Source organism: Pongo pygmaeus, chromosome 9 (assembly GCF_028885625.2).
Source record: "Pongo pygmaeus isolate AG05252 chromosome 9, NHGRI_mPonPyg2-v2.0_pri, whole genome shotgun sequence".
NCBI classification, from domain to species: Eukaryota; Metazoa; Chordata; class Mammalia; order Primates; family Hominidae; genus Pongo; species Pongo pygmaeus.
This window is the reverse complement of record NC_072382.2, coordinates 84,093,445-84,109,974: the sequence shown is the minus strand read 5'-3', so window position 1 is coordinate 84,109,974 and position 16,530 is coordinate 84,093,445. Positions and strand designations below refer to the sequence as shown.

General features: G+C 41.8%; 1 protein-coding gene and 1 non-coding gene across 7 annotated transcripts in view; both read left to right on the top strand.

The window, feature by feature from the left end:
* Window positions 1-16,530, top strand: part of RAB30 (RAB30, member RAS oncogene family) — a 98,632-nt gene that overhangs the window by 28,244 nt on the left and 53,858 nt on the right. Inside the window, exon 1 of one of the 6 annotated variants that reach the window (XM_063671264.1) lies at window positions 10,236-10,585. The exons of the other annotated variants lie outside the window; for them this stretch is intronic. The gene's annotated coding sequence lies outside the window, so the exon portion shown is untranslated. Of the gene's footprint in view, window positions 1-10,235; window positions 10,586-16,530 lie in introns of those variants that run through there. 6 annotated transcript variants of the gene reach the window in all.
* On the top strand, window positions 3,146-3,280 carry LOC129009134 (small nucleolar RNA SNORA70). Its single transcript, XR_008492671.1, has one exon. It is a non-coding gene; the product is annotated as a small nucleolar RNA SNORA70 (small nucleolar RNA).

Genomic DNA, 16,530 nt, shown 5'->3' with positions numbered 1-16,530 from the left:
ACGCCTAAAAAAAATTCTTTGCTGCATTTATTTTTCAGTTCTGATGAATGAGAACAACCAACTCATTAAATGTACAGTACCTGGCAATATTTTCTTCTCTTTCTTATATAAGTTGAATGTTTTTCTCATCTGACAATGGTAATACATGGGATTGCTCTACTGGACTTTTTTGAAGTCAAAGATCTTTGAACAGACTTGTAGTGATAGTTCTAAAAAAAAAAATCTTCCTACCTGGATTATTGTTTTTTATATAGAGAATGGGCTTTGTTTGCCATTCACTCTAAGTGGAATTTTTCTATATGGCATAATAAAGCTGAAGTCCTTAGATTTTAGTTCAGAAAGCCATATCCTTTGAACCTAGGCCTCTGGGTTTGTTCACACAAGTCAATATACAGCGTTAATAATTGCTGCATATCACTTGAGGGAAAATCCAAATTAAATAAAGAAGGCTTTCATTAGGTTGTGAATAAACAGATTTAGGTTATATTGGTAATATTCTTTAGGGATTTTCAGGGGGTAGAGATGAATACAAGATACCCTTCTCATTTGCAGGTGTTTGAGAAATCTCTTAAAATAGAGAAACACAGGAATATTTGTTTTCCAACAAAAAATAATTCAAAGACCTGCCCATGTTTCTTGCCAAAGCTTTGTTCTTTTCAAGCCCCATCCAACCCTACACAAATTTTTTTTCTGATTATATTAGGAAGAAAACCTTAATGGCTGCTTGCTGTTAACACCTGCCTTTAAACATTTCTTAACTATTAATGAGTCTTTCATTTAACTATATCATAATATAACCCTGGTTTACTGCACTTTATATCTACTTTCCTCCCCACTCAGCAGTAGTAGTGTTTCCTCCAGTAAAAAGGGTCAGGGGGTGGGAGATGGAAAGGATCTGTTCACTGCACGGTAGCTTGCTGTGTTATGGGGTAAATAGAGGTGTGTGGTTTTTTTTCTAATTTTTTATTTTGAAAAATTTAAAACAAACATATTAGTACAAAGGACAACTAAAAAACCCTTTACTTAGGTTTACCAGTTGCTAACATTTTGCCACATTTGATTTATCTTTCTTTATAAATGCATATTTACACTAGGGGATAGGGCAGACATCATGATCCTTTATCTCTAAATATATCAGTATTCTCCTAAGTGTAAGGGGGATATTCTTCTTCACAATACCATTATCATGCCTTAGAAATTTAACGTTGATTCCATAATGTCATCTAATATGGAGTCCATATTTAAATTTTGCTTTTGATCAGCTAGCTGATAAACAAATCATGTCAAAACTTAGTGGCTTAAAACAACCACAGTTTATTAGTGCTCATAATTCCATGGGCCAGTTGGGTGGTTCTTCTAATGTGGATTAGGCTCAGCTGATCAACTGGGCTCCTTTATACCTCTGGAGTCAGCTGCTGGACTGACTGGGAGCTGGCTGGTCTAAGTTGGCATCAATTTGGATGGCTTTTCTTTGCTTTAGAGGGGTCTCTCATCCTCCAGCAGGCTAGAACAGGCTTGTTTGCATGGCTTATGGGCAGGTTCTAAGGGAAGAGTGCAAAGCCTTTTAAGGCCTAGGCTTGGAATTGGCACAGCAATCACTTCTGCAATCTTTTGGTCAAAGCAAGTCACATGCTCCTCTTGATGGGAATAACTGCAAAGTCATATTGCTCAAGGGCATGGATACAAGGGCATGAACAATCACGGCCATTTTTGCAATCTATCATACCCCTATTGTCCAAATACCGTTAATAATAATGTTAATGTTGTAATGTTAATCATTATAACTGTCAGTTTGTTTTTAATCCAGGATCCAAACAAGATTACACATTAAATGTAGTTGTTTTGCCTCTTTAGTCTCTTTAAATCTATAGGAGTCTCCCCGCTTATTTGTGTTTTATGATATTTTTAAGATTCCAGTTCTGTATTCTTAACAATATCTCACAATTTGAATTTGTATAATTATTTCTGCATGATTATATACAGGTTAAATATTTTGGGCAAGAATTCTAAAGTGGAGGTTGTATATTTCCCATATCATCACAAAAGGAGGCACATAATTTTAGTTTGTCCAGATCATTAGTGATGCTAAGTGGAATCACTGGCTAAAGTGGGGGCTGCCAGATTTTGCAGTGATGAAGGTGCCATTTCCTAGAGAAAGATTTGTGGGTTTTTTTGTTTTTGTTTTTCTTGGAGATGGAGTCTCGCTCTGTTGCCCAGGCTGGAGTGCAGTGGTGCGATCTTGGCTCACTGCAACCTCTGCCTCCTGGGTTCAAACAATTCTCCTGCCTCAGCCTCCCAAGTAGCTAGGATTACAGGTGTGTGCCGCAACACCTGGCTAATTTTTTGTATTTTCTTTAGTAGAGATGGGGTTTCACCGTGTTGCCCAGGCTGGTCTTGAACTCCTGAGTTCAGGCAGTCCACCCACCTTGGCCTCCCAAAGTGCTAGGATTACAGGCATGAGCCACTGCAACTGGCCTAGATTTGTTTTAAGTCTCGACATTTGGTGTTAGCATTCTTCCAATCACATCAACATATATTCATTAGATACCTAATGTATATCTAGTCTGATTTAGTGCTATGGGGATCTAAAAGAATGGTAAGGAGTGTTCCCTGTCTGAAGGAATATATAGTTTACTTGAGTTACTCTTTTAAAAACTGAACAAATAGTAGAGGAGTGGTGATTCTAAGTTAAAAACTAATTTTTTTTTTTTTTTGAGACAGAGTCTCACTCTGTTGCCCCTGCTGGAGTGCAGTGCTCACTGCAACCTCCGCCTCCCGGGTTCAAGCGATTCTCCTGCCTCAGCCTCCTGAGTAGCTGGGATTACAGGCATGTGCCACCACACCTGTCTAAGTTTTGTATTTTTACTAGAGACAGGGTTTCACCACGTTGGCCAGGCTGGTCTCACACTTATAGCCTCAAGCGAAATCTACCCAGCTCAGCCTCCTAAAGTGCTGGGATTATAGGCATGAGCCACCACACATGGCCTAGGTTAAAAGCTTTTTAAAAAAAGTTTTAAAGTTAAAAAGTTTATAAAAACTTTTTTTTTTTTTAGCTTAATAAAGTTCACAAACTGAACACATCAGGGTAACCAGTATCCAGATTAAGAAACAGAACATAACCAACATCTCAGTAAGACTGATTTTTCTGCAGCCAATTAAGCCGACCTAGTTCCTTTCCTCTTTGGGGCCTAGTGTGCAGTAGCTGCAAACAGCAGCTTCCTTGGTAGTGTATGCAGCCTGTTTCTTGTATGGGTTGCTCTAAGGGACCTTGGAGACAGCCCTTTCTAATATATGTTTATGTCTCTGACCTTGTACTGTCCCCAGTGTAGGCTCCAGACAGTGGAGGTGCCTTTGGAAAGCCTCAAGGAGCCTTGGTCAGGGTTCATACTGGCCAAGTCATCTTGTCTATCCACACCAAGCTACAGAACCAGGAGCATGTGATTGAGGCCCTCCACAGGGCCAAGTTCAAGTTCCCTGGTCACCAGAAGATCCATATCTGAAAGAAGTGGGGCTTTACAAAGTTCGATGCAGATGATTTTTTTTTTTTTTGAGACAGTTTCGCTCTGTCTCCCAGGCTGGAGTACAGTGGTGTGATCTCAGCTCACTGCAACCTCCAGTTCCTGGGTTCAAGCAATACTCCTGCCTCAGCCTCCCGAGTAGCTGGGACTACAGGCACATGCAACCATGCCCAGCTAATTTTTGTATTTTTTTGGTAGAGATAGGGTTTAACCATGCTAGCCAGGGTGGTCTCAAACTCCTGGCCTCAAGTCATTTGCCCACTTTGGCCTCCCAAAGTACTGGGATTACAGCTGTGAGCCACCATGCCCAGCCAATGCAGATGAATTTGAAGACATGGTGGCTCTGGTATGAGAAGTGGCTCATCCCAGATGGCTGTGGGGTCAAATACATCCCCAGTCATGGCCCTCTGGGCAAGTGGCAGGCCCTGCATTCACGAAGGCTTCCACTGTGCTGCTCCCTCCTAATGCCCACCAATAAATCCTACTTCCTGTCCAGAAAAAAAGGATTCTGATTTTTAACTGTATAGAACTTATTTCCAAATGGTGGTTGTCCTTTTCAACGCCAAGTTAGGAGTGATCCAAGAAAATCAATATTATTTTAAGTTCAAAATAGTGTTATTCAATTTTTTTTATTTTTATTTTTTTTGAGACAGAGTTTCGCTCTTGTTGCCCAGGCTGGAGTGCCAGTGGCGCACTCTCGGCTCACTGCAACCTCCGCCTCCCAGGTTCAAGCAATTCTCCTGCCTCAGCCTCCTGAGTAGCTGGAATTACAGGTGTCCACCACCACACCTGGCTAATTTTGTATTTTTAGTAGAGATGGGCTTTCTCCATGTTGGTTAGGCTGGTCTCGAACTCCTGACCTCATCAGGTGATCCACCCACCTCGGCCTCCCAAAGTGCTGGGATTACAGGCCTGAGCCACTGCACCTAGCCCAAAATAGTGTTATTCAATGTGATCACTCTCTGTACTGTATTCAAGGTTGATTCAGAGTAACTTTTCACCATGTCCATTTGTCGAAATCTCTTTTCTTTCATTTCTGTCTTAGAGCAGAAGGTGACTTATTTCCCAAGGGTAGCCTTTCACTTGTGTGTTGTATCCTATCCCCTCCTGATGTGCTGGAGTCTGGCCCTTCTGTTTCTTTCTTACATCTTCTCCATCTATCTTCTGTCTTCAACTTTTCCTTTTCTTTTGGCCTGCTCCTCACCTTACACTCTTATTAACAGTCTTGCTGCTTCTCCTCATCAGACTACTTACTTTTCTTACCCTTACCCTCCTTTTACTGCCAAACTTCTTAAAAGACTGCCTCCTCTTCCTCTTTAACCCATTCATCCGGTTGTCCTTTGAAACTCGGTTTCTTTCCCCACAGTTCCAAAGAAGTTCATTGGCAAACTCCTACTTATTAAGTCAGCCATTTTTTCAGCCTTTCTTCTTTTTGATTTCTGCTTCCTATGGAAGTCTTACTCATCTTTTCTTTGAGACCGCCTCCTTTCTCAGCTTCCATTGTTGTGTGCTCTTGGTTCTCTGCCTACTGCTCAGAGCTCTCCTCTAAGAGTTTTGACTTCCCTAAGAATTTTGACTTCCCCAGGCTGGAGTACAGTGGCGTGATCTCAGCTCGCTGAAGCCTCAACATTCCAGGCTCAAGTGATCCTCCCACCTCAGCCTCCCAAGTAGCTGAGACCACAGACACACGCCACCACACCCGACTGATTTTTATATTTTTTGTAGAGATGGGGTTTTGCCATGTTGCCCAGGCTGGTCTCAAACTCCTGAGCTCAAGGTATCTGCCTGCCTTGGCGTCCCAATGTGCTGGGACTACAGTCAGGAGCCACTGCGCTTAGCTGAGAAAGGCATTTCTTAGGACTTTTTATCATGGACTAAGTGTTGTTATGTTGGCAGTTTATTTGCAGTTTGAAGATTGTGGTGTTAATGGCAAACTCTCAATTAAATTGATGTACATTTTCTGTAACCCTAGTTTCTTGATGTTGTGCCTAGCAGGAACTCAAGAAATATTCATTGGAATCATTCATTCATTCAGTTATTTATTTATATGTTCAATAAATATTTACTAAATGACTAGTTGGTGAAATGAATTGTTTGTTAATTCAACAGTAGGTAACTTTTTTCAAATTATCTAAATATGGTTTTCTTTGTCTTTTTCTTTCAACTTTGTCGAAGTTTGTTTTTTCCTAATTTGGGCAATTACTAATTATATGACTCTTGGATAAGTTACTTTATCTTTAGAAATCAATTTTCTGATTTTTACAATGGAATAATAATAGTGGCTACTTTCTGGGTTGTTGTAAGGACTGGATTTTTTTAAATGCACATAGCACATTCCTAGCATATAGTTATGGATCTGTAGTAATAGGTGTTAGCTATTTTTCTTCTTCTTCTTTTTTTTTTTTTTTTTTTTTTTGAGATGGAGTTTCTCTCGTTGCCCAGGCTGGAATGCAGTGGTGTGATCTTGGCTCACTGCAACCTCTGCCTCCCAGGTTCAAGTGATTCTCCTGCCTTAGCCTCTCAAGTAGCTGGGATTACAGGCGCCTGCCACCATGCCTGGCTAATTTTTGTATTTTTAGTAGAGACAGGGTTTTACTGTGTTGGCCAGGCTGGTCTCGATCTCCCGACCTCAGGTGATCTGCCCACCTTGGCCTCCCAAAGTGCTGGGATTACAGGTGTGCGCCACTGCACCCAGACTCATTATTATTCTTAATAGAATGTATTAGACATAAGGCTTTGGTCCTCACAGTAAACATCTTGAGGCAGGCATTGCTTTCCCCCTATTTCAAAGAAATAAACTGAGATTCAGAGGATTTAAATAATTTGCCAGAGGACACAGCACTAATAAATTGCAGATATGGGATATCCAGTTCCATAGCGTATGCCTTTCACCTACACCAAAAAGCCTTTCAGCATCTTGTTTGACACTTAGAAATGAACTAGGAGTCACTTTATAGTGACTAAAATTAGCTAATGTTGTTCTCATTTGCCTTCTGAGAGGTAGGACATACCAAGGGAGTTCTGCCCTGTTGGAGAAACTGCAGTCCTGAAGGTTAGATTAATTAAGATTTTATCTTAAAACCACAGAATTCCAGAGTTTAGAAGGATTTTATGTAGCATTTTCCATATTCGATTACTGAATTCTCTCTCTAACCCTCTGGTCAAGGGGTCATCTGTTTTTTTCTTTAACCCTTCCAATGACAGAGAAGTCATCAGTCACCCTCTCCCACTCCCAAGGCAGGTTATTTCACTCTGACCATGAGACAGCCCTTCCTTATGTCAGACTGAATTCCTTTCCTGTCTGTCTTCCACACGTTGGTCCCAGTTTGGCAGTGATGGCCACATGAAGTAAGTGGAACCCCTGTTTCCTAAGGCATCCTTTCAGATTCTTGCACTTTAGTATCTATCATAACCCCCAAACACTTTATCTTCACCAGAGTAGCAGCTTCAGGCCTTTAATTCCTAGCTTCCCCTTGAAAAAACACAACTGGGGTCCACTTTTTTTTTCTTCTTAGTGTGATATAGTTGGCTATCTCACGAGCATTTTGCTTCTCCTCCAGTCTCTCTTAATACGTGGTACCACTCTCTACCCAGTTGTTCAAGCTAGAAACCCAGGAGTTTGTTCCCTTCACCATTCACGTACCATTCATCAGCAAGTATTTTCATTATTTTTTAAAAAATTCATTCGGCTGGGTCCAGTGGCTCACACCTGTAATCCCAGCACTTTGGGAGGCCGAGGCGAGTGGATCACGTGAGGTCAGGAGTTCGAGACCAGCCTGGCCAACATGGTGAAACCCTGTCTCTACTAAAAATACAAAAATTAGCCAGGCATGATGGTGGGCGCCTGTAATCCCAGCTACTAGGGAGGCTGAGGCAGGAGAATTGCTTGAACCCTGGAGGCAGAGGTTGCAGTGAGCCGAGATTACACCACTGTAGTCCAGCCTGGGTGACAGAATAAGACTTCGTCTCAAAAAAAAAAAAAAAAAAGTTCATTTGTCTTTTTATTTTTTAAAATTGTAATTAAATTTCAAAATTTTCATTTATTTATTTTTTAAAAAACACTTAGTATCACCTCAAGTATTTTCTTTCTTATTCCCAAATATAAAATCCTCCCCCCTACCATTATCTTGGTCCAGGCCACCATTATCTCTCCCCTGTTCCTAAGTCTTGCCCACTCCCTACACTCACTTCTCCACACAGCAACCAGAATTAGCTCTTTAAAGCGCAAATCAGATTACACTATTTCCCTGATTAAAATTCTTCTTTGATCTCCCATTGCCCTTTGGACAAAATTCAAAGTGTTTTCCATGGTCAACAAGGCCCTGTGTCATCTCAACCGTTCTTTTTTCCCTGTTGCTCACCCAGCTTTGGTCCCTGTTCTCATTTATGTTCCTTGGACATGCCAAGCCTTTTCTGGTGGCCAACCCTTGCACTTCTTGTATCTATTGCCTGCGCTCTTTTCCTAGCTTTGCTAATGCCTGGCTCATTCTCATCTTTCAGGTCTCAGCTCACATCTCACTTTCTCAGAGAGGCCTGATCTCATCACTCCTCTAAGGCCCCATCTCATCATTCTGTAATTATCTATCTGCATTGTCATCTATCCTCATGAGAACATTAGTTCTTTGGTGACTGGACCTGCCTTACGTTAACAGTTGTATCCTCTGTAGGCGTCACAGTAGCTGGCTCATAGAAGGTGCTCAATAACTATCTGAGGAATAAATGAATGGACTCATAATTGACTGAAAGGGTGTTGGAGTCATATTAAAAATGAATTTGAGGCCGGGCCTGGTGGCTTGTGCCCGTAATCCCAGCACTTTGGGAGGCCGAGGCGGGAAGATCACTTGAGGTCAGGAGTTCAAGACCAGCTCTGGCCAACATAATAAAACCCTGTCTCCATTAAAAATGCAAAAATTAGCTGGGCATGGTGGTGCCTGCCTGTATTCCCAGCTACTGGGGAGGCTGAAGCAGGAGAATTGTGTGAACCTGGGAGGTGGAGGTTGCAGTGAGCCAAGATCGCACCACTGCACTTCAGCCTGGGAGGCGGAGTGAGACTCCATCTCAAAAAAAAAAAAGAATTTGAACCTGAGCTTTGCCACTTCCTGTGTGACTTTGGGCAAATTATGCTATCTTTCTGGGTTTAGTTGCCTCATTTGTATAATAGCAATTCTATCTACCTTACAGAATGTTGTGGGGGTCAGTTAAGATATTGGCTGTGAATGTACCCACCACAGTACCTGATACATATTAAGTATTCAGTCCACCACCAGTCAAAGCCTGGCACTTAATTCTGAACATGCATAGAAGAGTTCTGTCAAGTTTCAGCCTCATTAATGGAACTGTTTGTGTGTTGTGCCTGTGTGTGTGTGATCCATAAGATGCCTGTGACTTCCCTCAAGTAAAACTTGCCTGGCTGGAAAGACAGTTCTAACCCAGGGTGTCAGCTGTTGCACTGAGTGATACTCAATCTGATTACCCAGAGGTGCCAAGCACAGAGCCTTCACTGGAGAGCTGAACACAGACCCTAAAATTAAATTATCAAACCTAACATCGTGTGGCACAGTCTGGTTGTCAAGATAGATGCTGTGTCTAGACAGTCATCTCCCTTGGGAAATCACAGTTGCTTAAAAAGGAGGCATGTGGTCTCCTGTTAAGAACACAAAACAGGCCTGTGAGCTGTTGAGGAAGAGGTTGCTGCTTGAGGTTTCATGGGCCTATGGAGCAGGGCCTGGGGAAAGAAGCTGTCTGCTTCTATACTCATGTGAGTCTCTGGATCACGGTGGTGGCCTTCTCCTTCACTCATGTTGGGACAACTGAGTCCATGGTGCATGGGAAGGTGGAGACATAGCTATCAGCTTTCCCAGAGCCAGTGATACTGTGCCTCCACTGAAGATTGCTGGGAGGAATTGAAAGGCAAGTCTGGAATATGCATTACCTGCTGGGGAGGGGAGCAGAAATCTCCCTGCAACTTGCATGCTTGGCTTGATGATCTAGGTGGCTCCCTTCTGAATGCTGTTAGGATGAGTGTTTTAAGGTGTGCACTCTAGAATTAGATAGACCTGGGTTCCAATCCTGGTGATGCAGTGACCTTGATCAAATTATTGAATGTCTGAGCCATAGTTTGCTCATTATTAAATGGAGGTGATAATGACCTGTATCTTATCTAGTTGCTGTGAGGATTAGATGATACAGTGCATGCAAAAATATTAGCTTAGTGCCTGGCACATAGCCAGTGGTCAGTAAATGATCATTCTTTTTATTAGTCAGGATTTTGAGTTTAGTATTTCTTTTTCTTTCTTTTCTTTTTATTTTTTTCTGCTCTCTGCGAACAAAAAGTTTGATACTTCTGATAAGCCTCATCCACACTGAACTTTCAGTCTTGCTTCCCCTCTTGCTAACTGTGTTCCTTGGACAAGTTATGGAACCTCTCTGAGTCAGTGTTCTTATCTGTTACATGCAGTTTACAGTTCCCATCTCACAGTGAGGATGAAATGAGATCAGAGCACCTGATACATAGTAAGTGCTCAAAATACTTATTTCCTCCTGCCTTGGTTCTGGAGTATCTGAAATACGGCCCCTTTAAGCTTGTTAAGATTCCTCACTAGCCTTGTATGCAGCTGTGGGCAGAGAGCTTTGGCAGAAGGAAAGACTTTTTGTTTTTTTAAAATGACTGTTTCATAATCTGTTGGCTCAAGTCTGCTGCTGCCACACCCTGTGACTCTCAGGGTCCCTGGGTCCTGTTGCAGTTATCATATGCCTCACCTTTAACCTAAATGACCCTGGGAAGTGGCTGCTATGGAAGGATTTACTGAATGCAAAATGGATTTTCTTCCCTGCTCTTTGGGGCAAAGCTGGCTCAGAGATTCTTAGCTGCAGGGGGAGGGGCTGGCAGGCCTGAACCGCAGTTGGACTTAGCAGCCAGGGGTTTTCTGGTTTTCATTAAAATTCTCTGGCTGTCTTTCGGGATAGCTCCGTTGGATATGACTGTGCACTGGAGCCGGTTGTGCTGTTCGCTCAGCTGTACACACCCATCAAATCACAGTGCCCCTGAGGATGAGAGAAAATTGAAGGTAGGGAATAGCCTGGCTGAGGGGTCTTGCTCAACAATCTTTGTGGTAAGGGGCCGCCATTTATAACTGCAGAGCTTGAGTTTTGCAAAGTCTTAAATACAGATAGGGAGGCAGACATGGCTGAGCTGGGAATGGGTTGCAGAGAGAATCCTGTTACAGCTTGCTTTTGAGGATGGACTTGCTCTTGAGGACAGTTGGAGGTTTCCTGGCAGCTGTCGGGGTCCCCAAGTGTTACATTAATGAAAATGGCCTGATCTGATTATTCTTTTTTGTTTTTGTTTGTTTGTTTTTTCATTTGATCTGATCATTCTTTGGAGGTACTTGATACCCTCATATGCCCAAGGGGGTTGAGGTTGGGTGATGCAGTTTTCTGAGGGTGACAGGCTGAATTAAAGAGGATTGAGATTTTTATTTATTTATTATTGTTTTCTTAATTCCCAATGTGATAGCAGAGGATTCAGTTTTGAATGTTAATTTCTGGTGGCTGAAGGAATCTCATTTGAGACTGAAACTTGAGCCTGCAAACCTAGGTTCAAATCATGACTCTGTTATTAACTTGCCTTATGACCTTGGGCAAGTTACTTTCCTGGATTTCAGCTTCACAGTGTGGTTGTAGGGATTAAATGAGATAAATTATGTAAAGCTCTTGGCATATTGAGTGTTCTCAACAAATGGGAGATGTTATTAGAAATTGGCCTAGATTTGACCTGTCACTCCAGCTTGCCAAGATATATTTTAATTCTGTAATATAAAACATTTGTTCCACATCCCTCCCAGCTTTGTGTCATTTAAGAACTTGAGGCAGGCCGGGCTCAGTGGCTGACACCTGTAATCCCAGCACTTTGGGAAGCCAAGGTGGGCAGATCACCTGAGGTCAGGAGTTCAAGATCAGCCTGACCAGCATGGTGAAACCCCGTCTCTACTAAAAATACAAAAATTAGCTGGGTGTGGTAGCATGTGCCTGTAATCCTAGCTACTCCGGAGGCTGAGGCAGGAGAATCACTTGAACCCGGAAATCAGAGGTTGTAGTGAGCTGAGATCATGCCATTGCATTCCAGCCTGAGTGACAGAGTGAGACTCTGTCTCAAAAAAAAAAAGAATTTGAGGCAAACATGTTCCCTAGGGCAAGCTGAAACTCCTCTCCCTGGAAAAATACATCAAAACCGTATTATTATGTTCCCCAGTGAGATGCTTAAGATGTTGGGTATTTCATATCTAGGTAACTTAGAAAAAATGGATTTTTCCTATCATTCTTGATTGATAGATTATGAGAAAGCCATTTTAATTGATATTGGGTATAAATGTTCCCTGATGTTACTCCCAAGAGAGCATGATTAAGGTTCCTATTTGCCTTTAGAGTAAACTCTTTTTCCATTCTTTTCTCCTTTTACTCTACTCTTCAAACCCTGTGTTCTAGCTATGGTGGACTGCTAACATAAAAATAATTAATACAAAACATACAATGCATATGAAAGAATGTTTTCAATACATATTTACAGTTTAAAGAAGAACATAAAAATTGTGGCCAGATGCAGTAACACATGTTTGCAATTCCAGCTACTCAGGTGGCTGAGGTTGGAGGATTGCTTGAGGCCAGGAGTTCAAGAGGAGCCTGGGCAAAGTAGTGAGATGCTGTCTCAAAAAATAAAAGAAAGAAAATTGTGAATTTGCCATCCAATTTATCAGATGGAAAATTATTTGTATCCTAGAAGCTGTTTGTCTACTCTCTGCCCTGAAATCATACCCCTTTTCCTCCTCACCAGACATAATGATTATCCTGACTTTTGTGTTCATCGTTCTCTTACTTTTCTGTACAGTTTAACCACCTATGTTTGTATTACTAAAACAAATGTTTTTTAAAAAACCAAGAAGCAAGCACAAACCCAGCAAGCTTTGTTACTGTTAGATCTAAACTCTGGGTCATAATATAGCTTTAGATTCCCAGGGGGTTTAAAAGGCTCTAATGGGGAAGTCAGTGGGCAAGGATGTGAGCGAGTCCTAGGAAATAAGGATCACTACTATTGAGACATCTGACAGGGTTGTAGTGTGGGCACACACTGGACATATGGAATATGGTCACAAAGAGTGGACGGCTCTGTCTTTTCTACTTCCAGTCTTTCTTTGGCCTCCTTTCGGCTCTCAAGGGGTAGGTCAAAGCAAAACTCTTCTGTAGGATAAAGTGAATGTCACCAACTAACCCAAACAAATAGTGTGGAGGAGATGAGCAGGTACTTCATCAGCACATGGTCAAGACAAATAGAGGCAGAAAAGAACCTCGACCAAGTTCACCTATGCATTTTTTGTCAGGTTAAAAAGAGAATATGCAGGCCAGGCCTGGTGGCTCACACCTGTAATCCCAGCACTTTGAGAGGCCAAGGCAGGCGGATCACCTGAGGTTGGGAGTTCGAGACCAGTCTGACCAACATGGAGAAACCCCATCTCTCCTAAAAATACAAAATTAGCCAGATGTGTTGGCACATGCCTGTAATCCCAGCTACTCTGGAGGCTGAGGCAGGAGAATCACTTGAACCTGGGAGGCGGAGGTTGCGGTGTGCCGAGATTGCACCATTGCACTCCAGCCTGGCCAAGAAGAGTGAAACTCCATCTCAAAAAAAAAAAAAAAAAAAAGAATATGCAGCACCACTTATGGAATATTCTTACCCAAATGTTGACTCCTAAAATCTCATCAAGCCTCTAGAGCTAACTTTAATATATTGGAAAGACGGGAGAAAGGATGACAAGTTGAATTACACTCTAAGGAAACAAACAGAAAAATTTGGAATGTGGAACATTCTGTCAAACAACTGACTTGGCTTCCACAACAAGTCAATGACATGAAAAAAATAATAAAGTGACTTAAGAATTATAACCAGATGTCATGTGTGAACCTTGTTTTGATTCGGATAGTCTATGTGTTAGTTTGCTAGGGCTGCCATAACAAAATACCACACACTGGGTGGCTTAAGCAACAGAAATTAATATTTTCACAGTTCTGGAGGCTAGGAGTCCATGATCAAGGTGCTGGCAGGATTGGTTTCCTCTGAGGCCTCTCTCCTTGGCTGGCAGATGGCTGCCCTCTTGCCACCTCCTTGCATGGTCATTTCTCTGTATAAGCACACTCCCAGTGTCCTGCTACATGTCCTATTCTCCTCTTTCTATAAGGACACCAGTTAGATTGGATTAGGGCCCACCCTAACAATCTCATTTTAACTTACTTACCTCTTTAACGGCTCTATCTCCAAATACATGAACAGTCACATTCTAAGGTCCTGGGAATTAGGGCTTCAACATATGTATGAACTTGTGGAGGGACACAATTTAGTTTAATTGCAAAGAGACTTTTTTTTTTTTTTTTTGAGACGGAGTCTTGCTCTGTTGCCCAGGCTGAAGTGCAATGGCACGATCTCAGCTCACTGAAACCTCTGCCTCCCAGGTTCAAGCAATTCTTCTGCCTCAGCCTCCTGAGTAGCTGGGATTACAGGTGTGTGCCACCATGCCCAGCTAATTTTTGTATTTTTAGTGGAGATGGGGTTTCACCATGTTGGCCAGGCTGGTCTCAAACTCCTGGCCTCCGGCGATCCACCCACCTCAGCCTCCTAAAGTGCTGGGATTATAGGTGTGAGCCACCACACGCGCCAAAAAATGACTTTTTTTTTTTTTTTTGAGACAGGGTATCGCTTTGTCACCCAGGCTGGAGTACAGTGGCATGAACACGGCTCACCATAGCCTTGACCTCCTGAGCTCAAGCAGTCCACCTCAACCTCCCAAGAAGCTGGGACTACCGGCATATACCACCACACCCAACTAATTTTTTTTTATTATTTTTTGAAGAGATGAGGTCTCACCATGTTGCCCAGGCTGCTCTTGAACTCCTGGGCTCAAGCGATCCTCCTGCTTTGGCCTCCCAAAATGCTGGGATTATAGGCATGAACCACCACACCTGGCATTGAAAAGACATTAAAAAAACTTTTTAAATGGCTTTTGGGTTATAAGTGGTTTTTGCTTACATGGATGAATTCTACAGTGGGGAATTCTGAGATTTTAGTGCACCTGTCAACCAAACAGTGTACACCGTACTCAGTATGTAGTCTTTTATCTCTCACTCCCCTTGCCCCCTCCTTCCCCAGGTCACAAATTTCATTATATTGCTCTGTATTGTTTTTGTGTCCTCATAGCTTGGTTCCCACTTAAGTGAATGCCACCATGCCTGGCTAACTTTTTCACTTTTTGTAGAGATAGGGTCTCGCCGTGTTGGCCAGGCGGCTCCCAAACTGCTGCACTTAAGCAATCCTGCTGTCTTAGCCTCCCAAAGTAGGAGCTTCTTATAAAACGGTGCATGGAATATGAATTTCTGGGTCTTGTATACTTTAAAGTATCTTTGTTCTATTCTCATGCTTTATTGGTAGTTTATTTGGGTATTGCATTCTAAGTTGAAAATCATTTTCCTTCAGATTTTAAAGGCATTGCTTTATTGTCTTTTTATTGTTGCTGTGGAGAAGTTGGAAGGGTTCTGATTTCTGATTCTTTATATATAACCTATTTGTCTTTCCCTGCTCTCTGACAGTTTGTAAAATCTTCTCTTTGTCTGCAGTTTTCTGAAATTTCACAGTGTGCTTGGTGTGCTGGGCCCTTTCAACCTGGCAACCTGCATCCTTCAGTTCTCTGAAATTTTATTGAATTATATTGTTATGATTTTTCTTTTTTCTGTTCTTTCCTGGGAATTTCTCTTATTTGGATACAGGACCCCTCCTGTACTGGACCTTTAGAATATTCTTAACTTCTCTCTGCTGTTTCCATGTCTTTGTCTTTTGATTTTATTCTTTAGAAGATTTCGATTTTATCTTTCAATCCTTTTATTGAAGATTTAAAAAAATGTCTGCTATTATGTTGTCATTGTCTAAGAGCTCTTTTTGTTCTCTGTGTTTCCTTTATATAGCATCCTATTTTTTTTCATGGATGTATTTTTATTTCATTTTTGTGAGAATATTAATGGTATTTCCACCCTTGCATATTGTCTGTTTCCTTCAAGTCACTTTTTTGTGTGTTTGCCACGGTCTGTATCTTTATTAGAGGGCTTTCCCAAGATGTCACTCTAAAATGTGATCCTTGGCTGTGTTGCTCCTGATTAAGAGAGGGAGGAGAAAAAGCTGTCAAGACCTTGACATTATGCTAAGTGAAAGAAGTCACTCACAAAAGACCACACGGTGTAGGATTTCATTTATATGAAATGGCCAGAATAGACAAATCTATAGAGACAAAAAAATAGATTAGTAGTTACTTGCGGCTGGGGAGTGGGGGGAATGCAGAGTGACTACTAATGTGTGTAGGATTTTCACTGGGGGATTGGAAAATGTTCTAAAGTTGATTGTGGTGATGGTTGTACAACTCTGTGAATATGCTAAAAAGCATTGAAATGTACATTTTATTTTTTTTCATTTAGTTCCTACAGCAAAATTGTATATTTTAAAAGGGTGAATTATATGATATGTGACATAAAGCTCTTTTTAAAAAGTACCATCAGGAAACTCTGAATACAGAATGGAGATAATTAGCTCTGAGCCTCACGGTAGGGTGATCTGGATGGGCTGTTTGTTGGGCTTCCCTGATGTTACCATCTTCAGGTTTTCCCTTGGGTAGATTCACCAGTAAAGAGTCCTTCACTCTTCTTCGGATGATGGGGTTCTATTTGACTATGTTTTGGTACTCAGGAGAAGGAACATGGGAACCTTTGCACTCTACCTTCTGTAGACATAGTGCCTTATCTATGATATGTTTCCCCCTCATCCACGCTGGATACTGCCAGGCCAAAGACACTCTTACTTTTTATTATGGGGAATGCTAAAGATTTACAAAAGTAGGGAGGGCAATACAGTGAATTCCCATGTATACCCATCATTCAGGTTCACTAGTTTTCAGTTGATGGATATTTTAGTTTGCTCTGTATC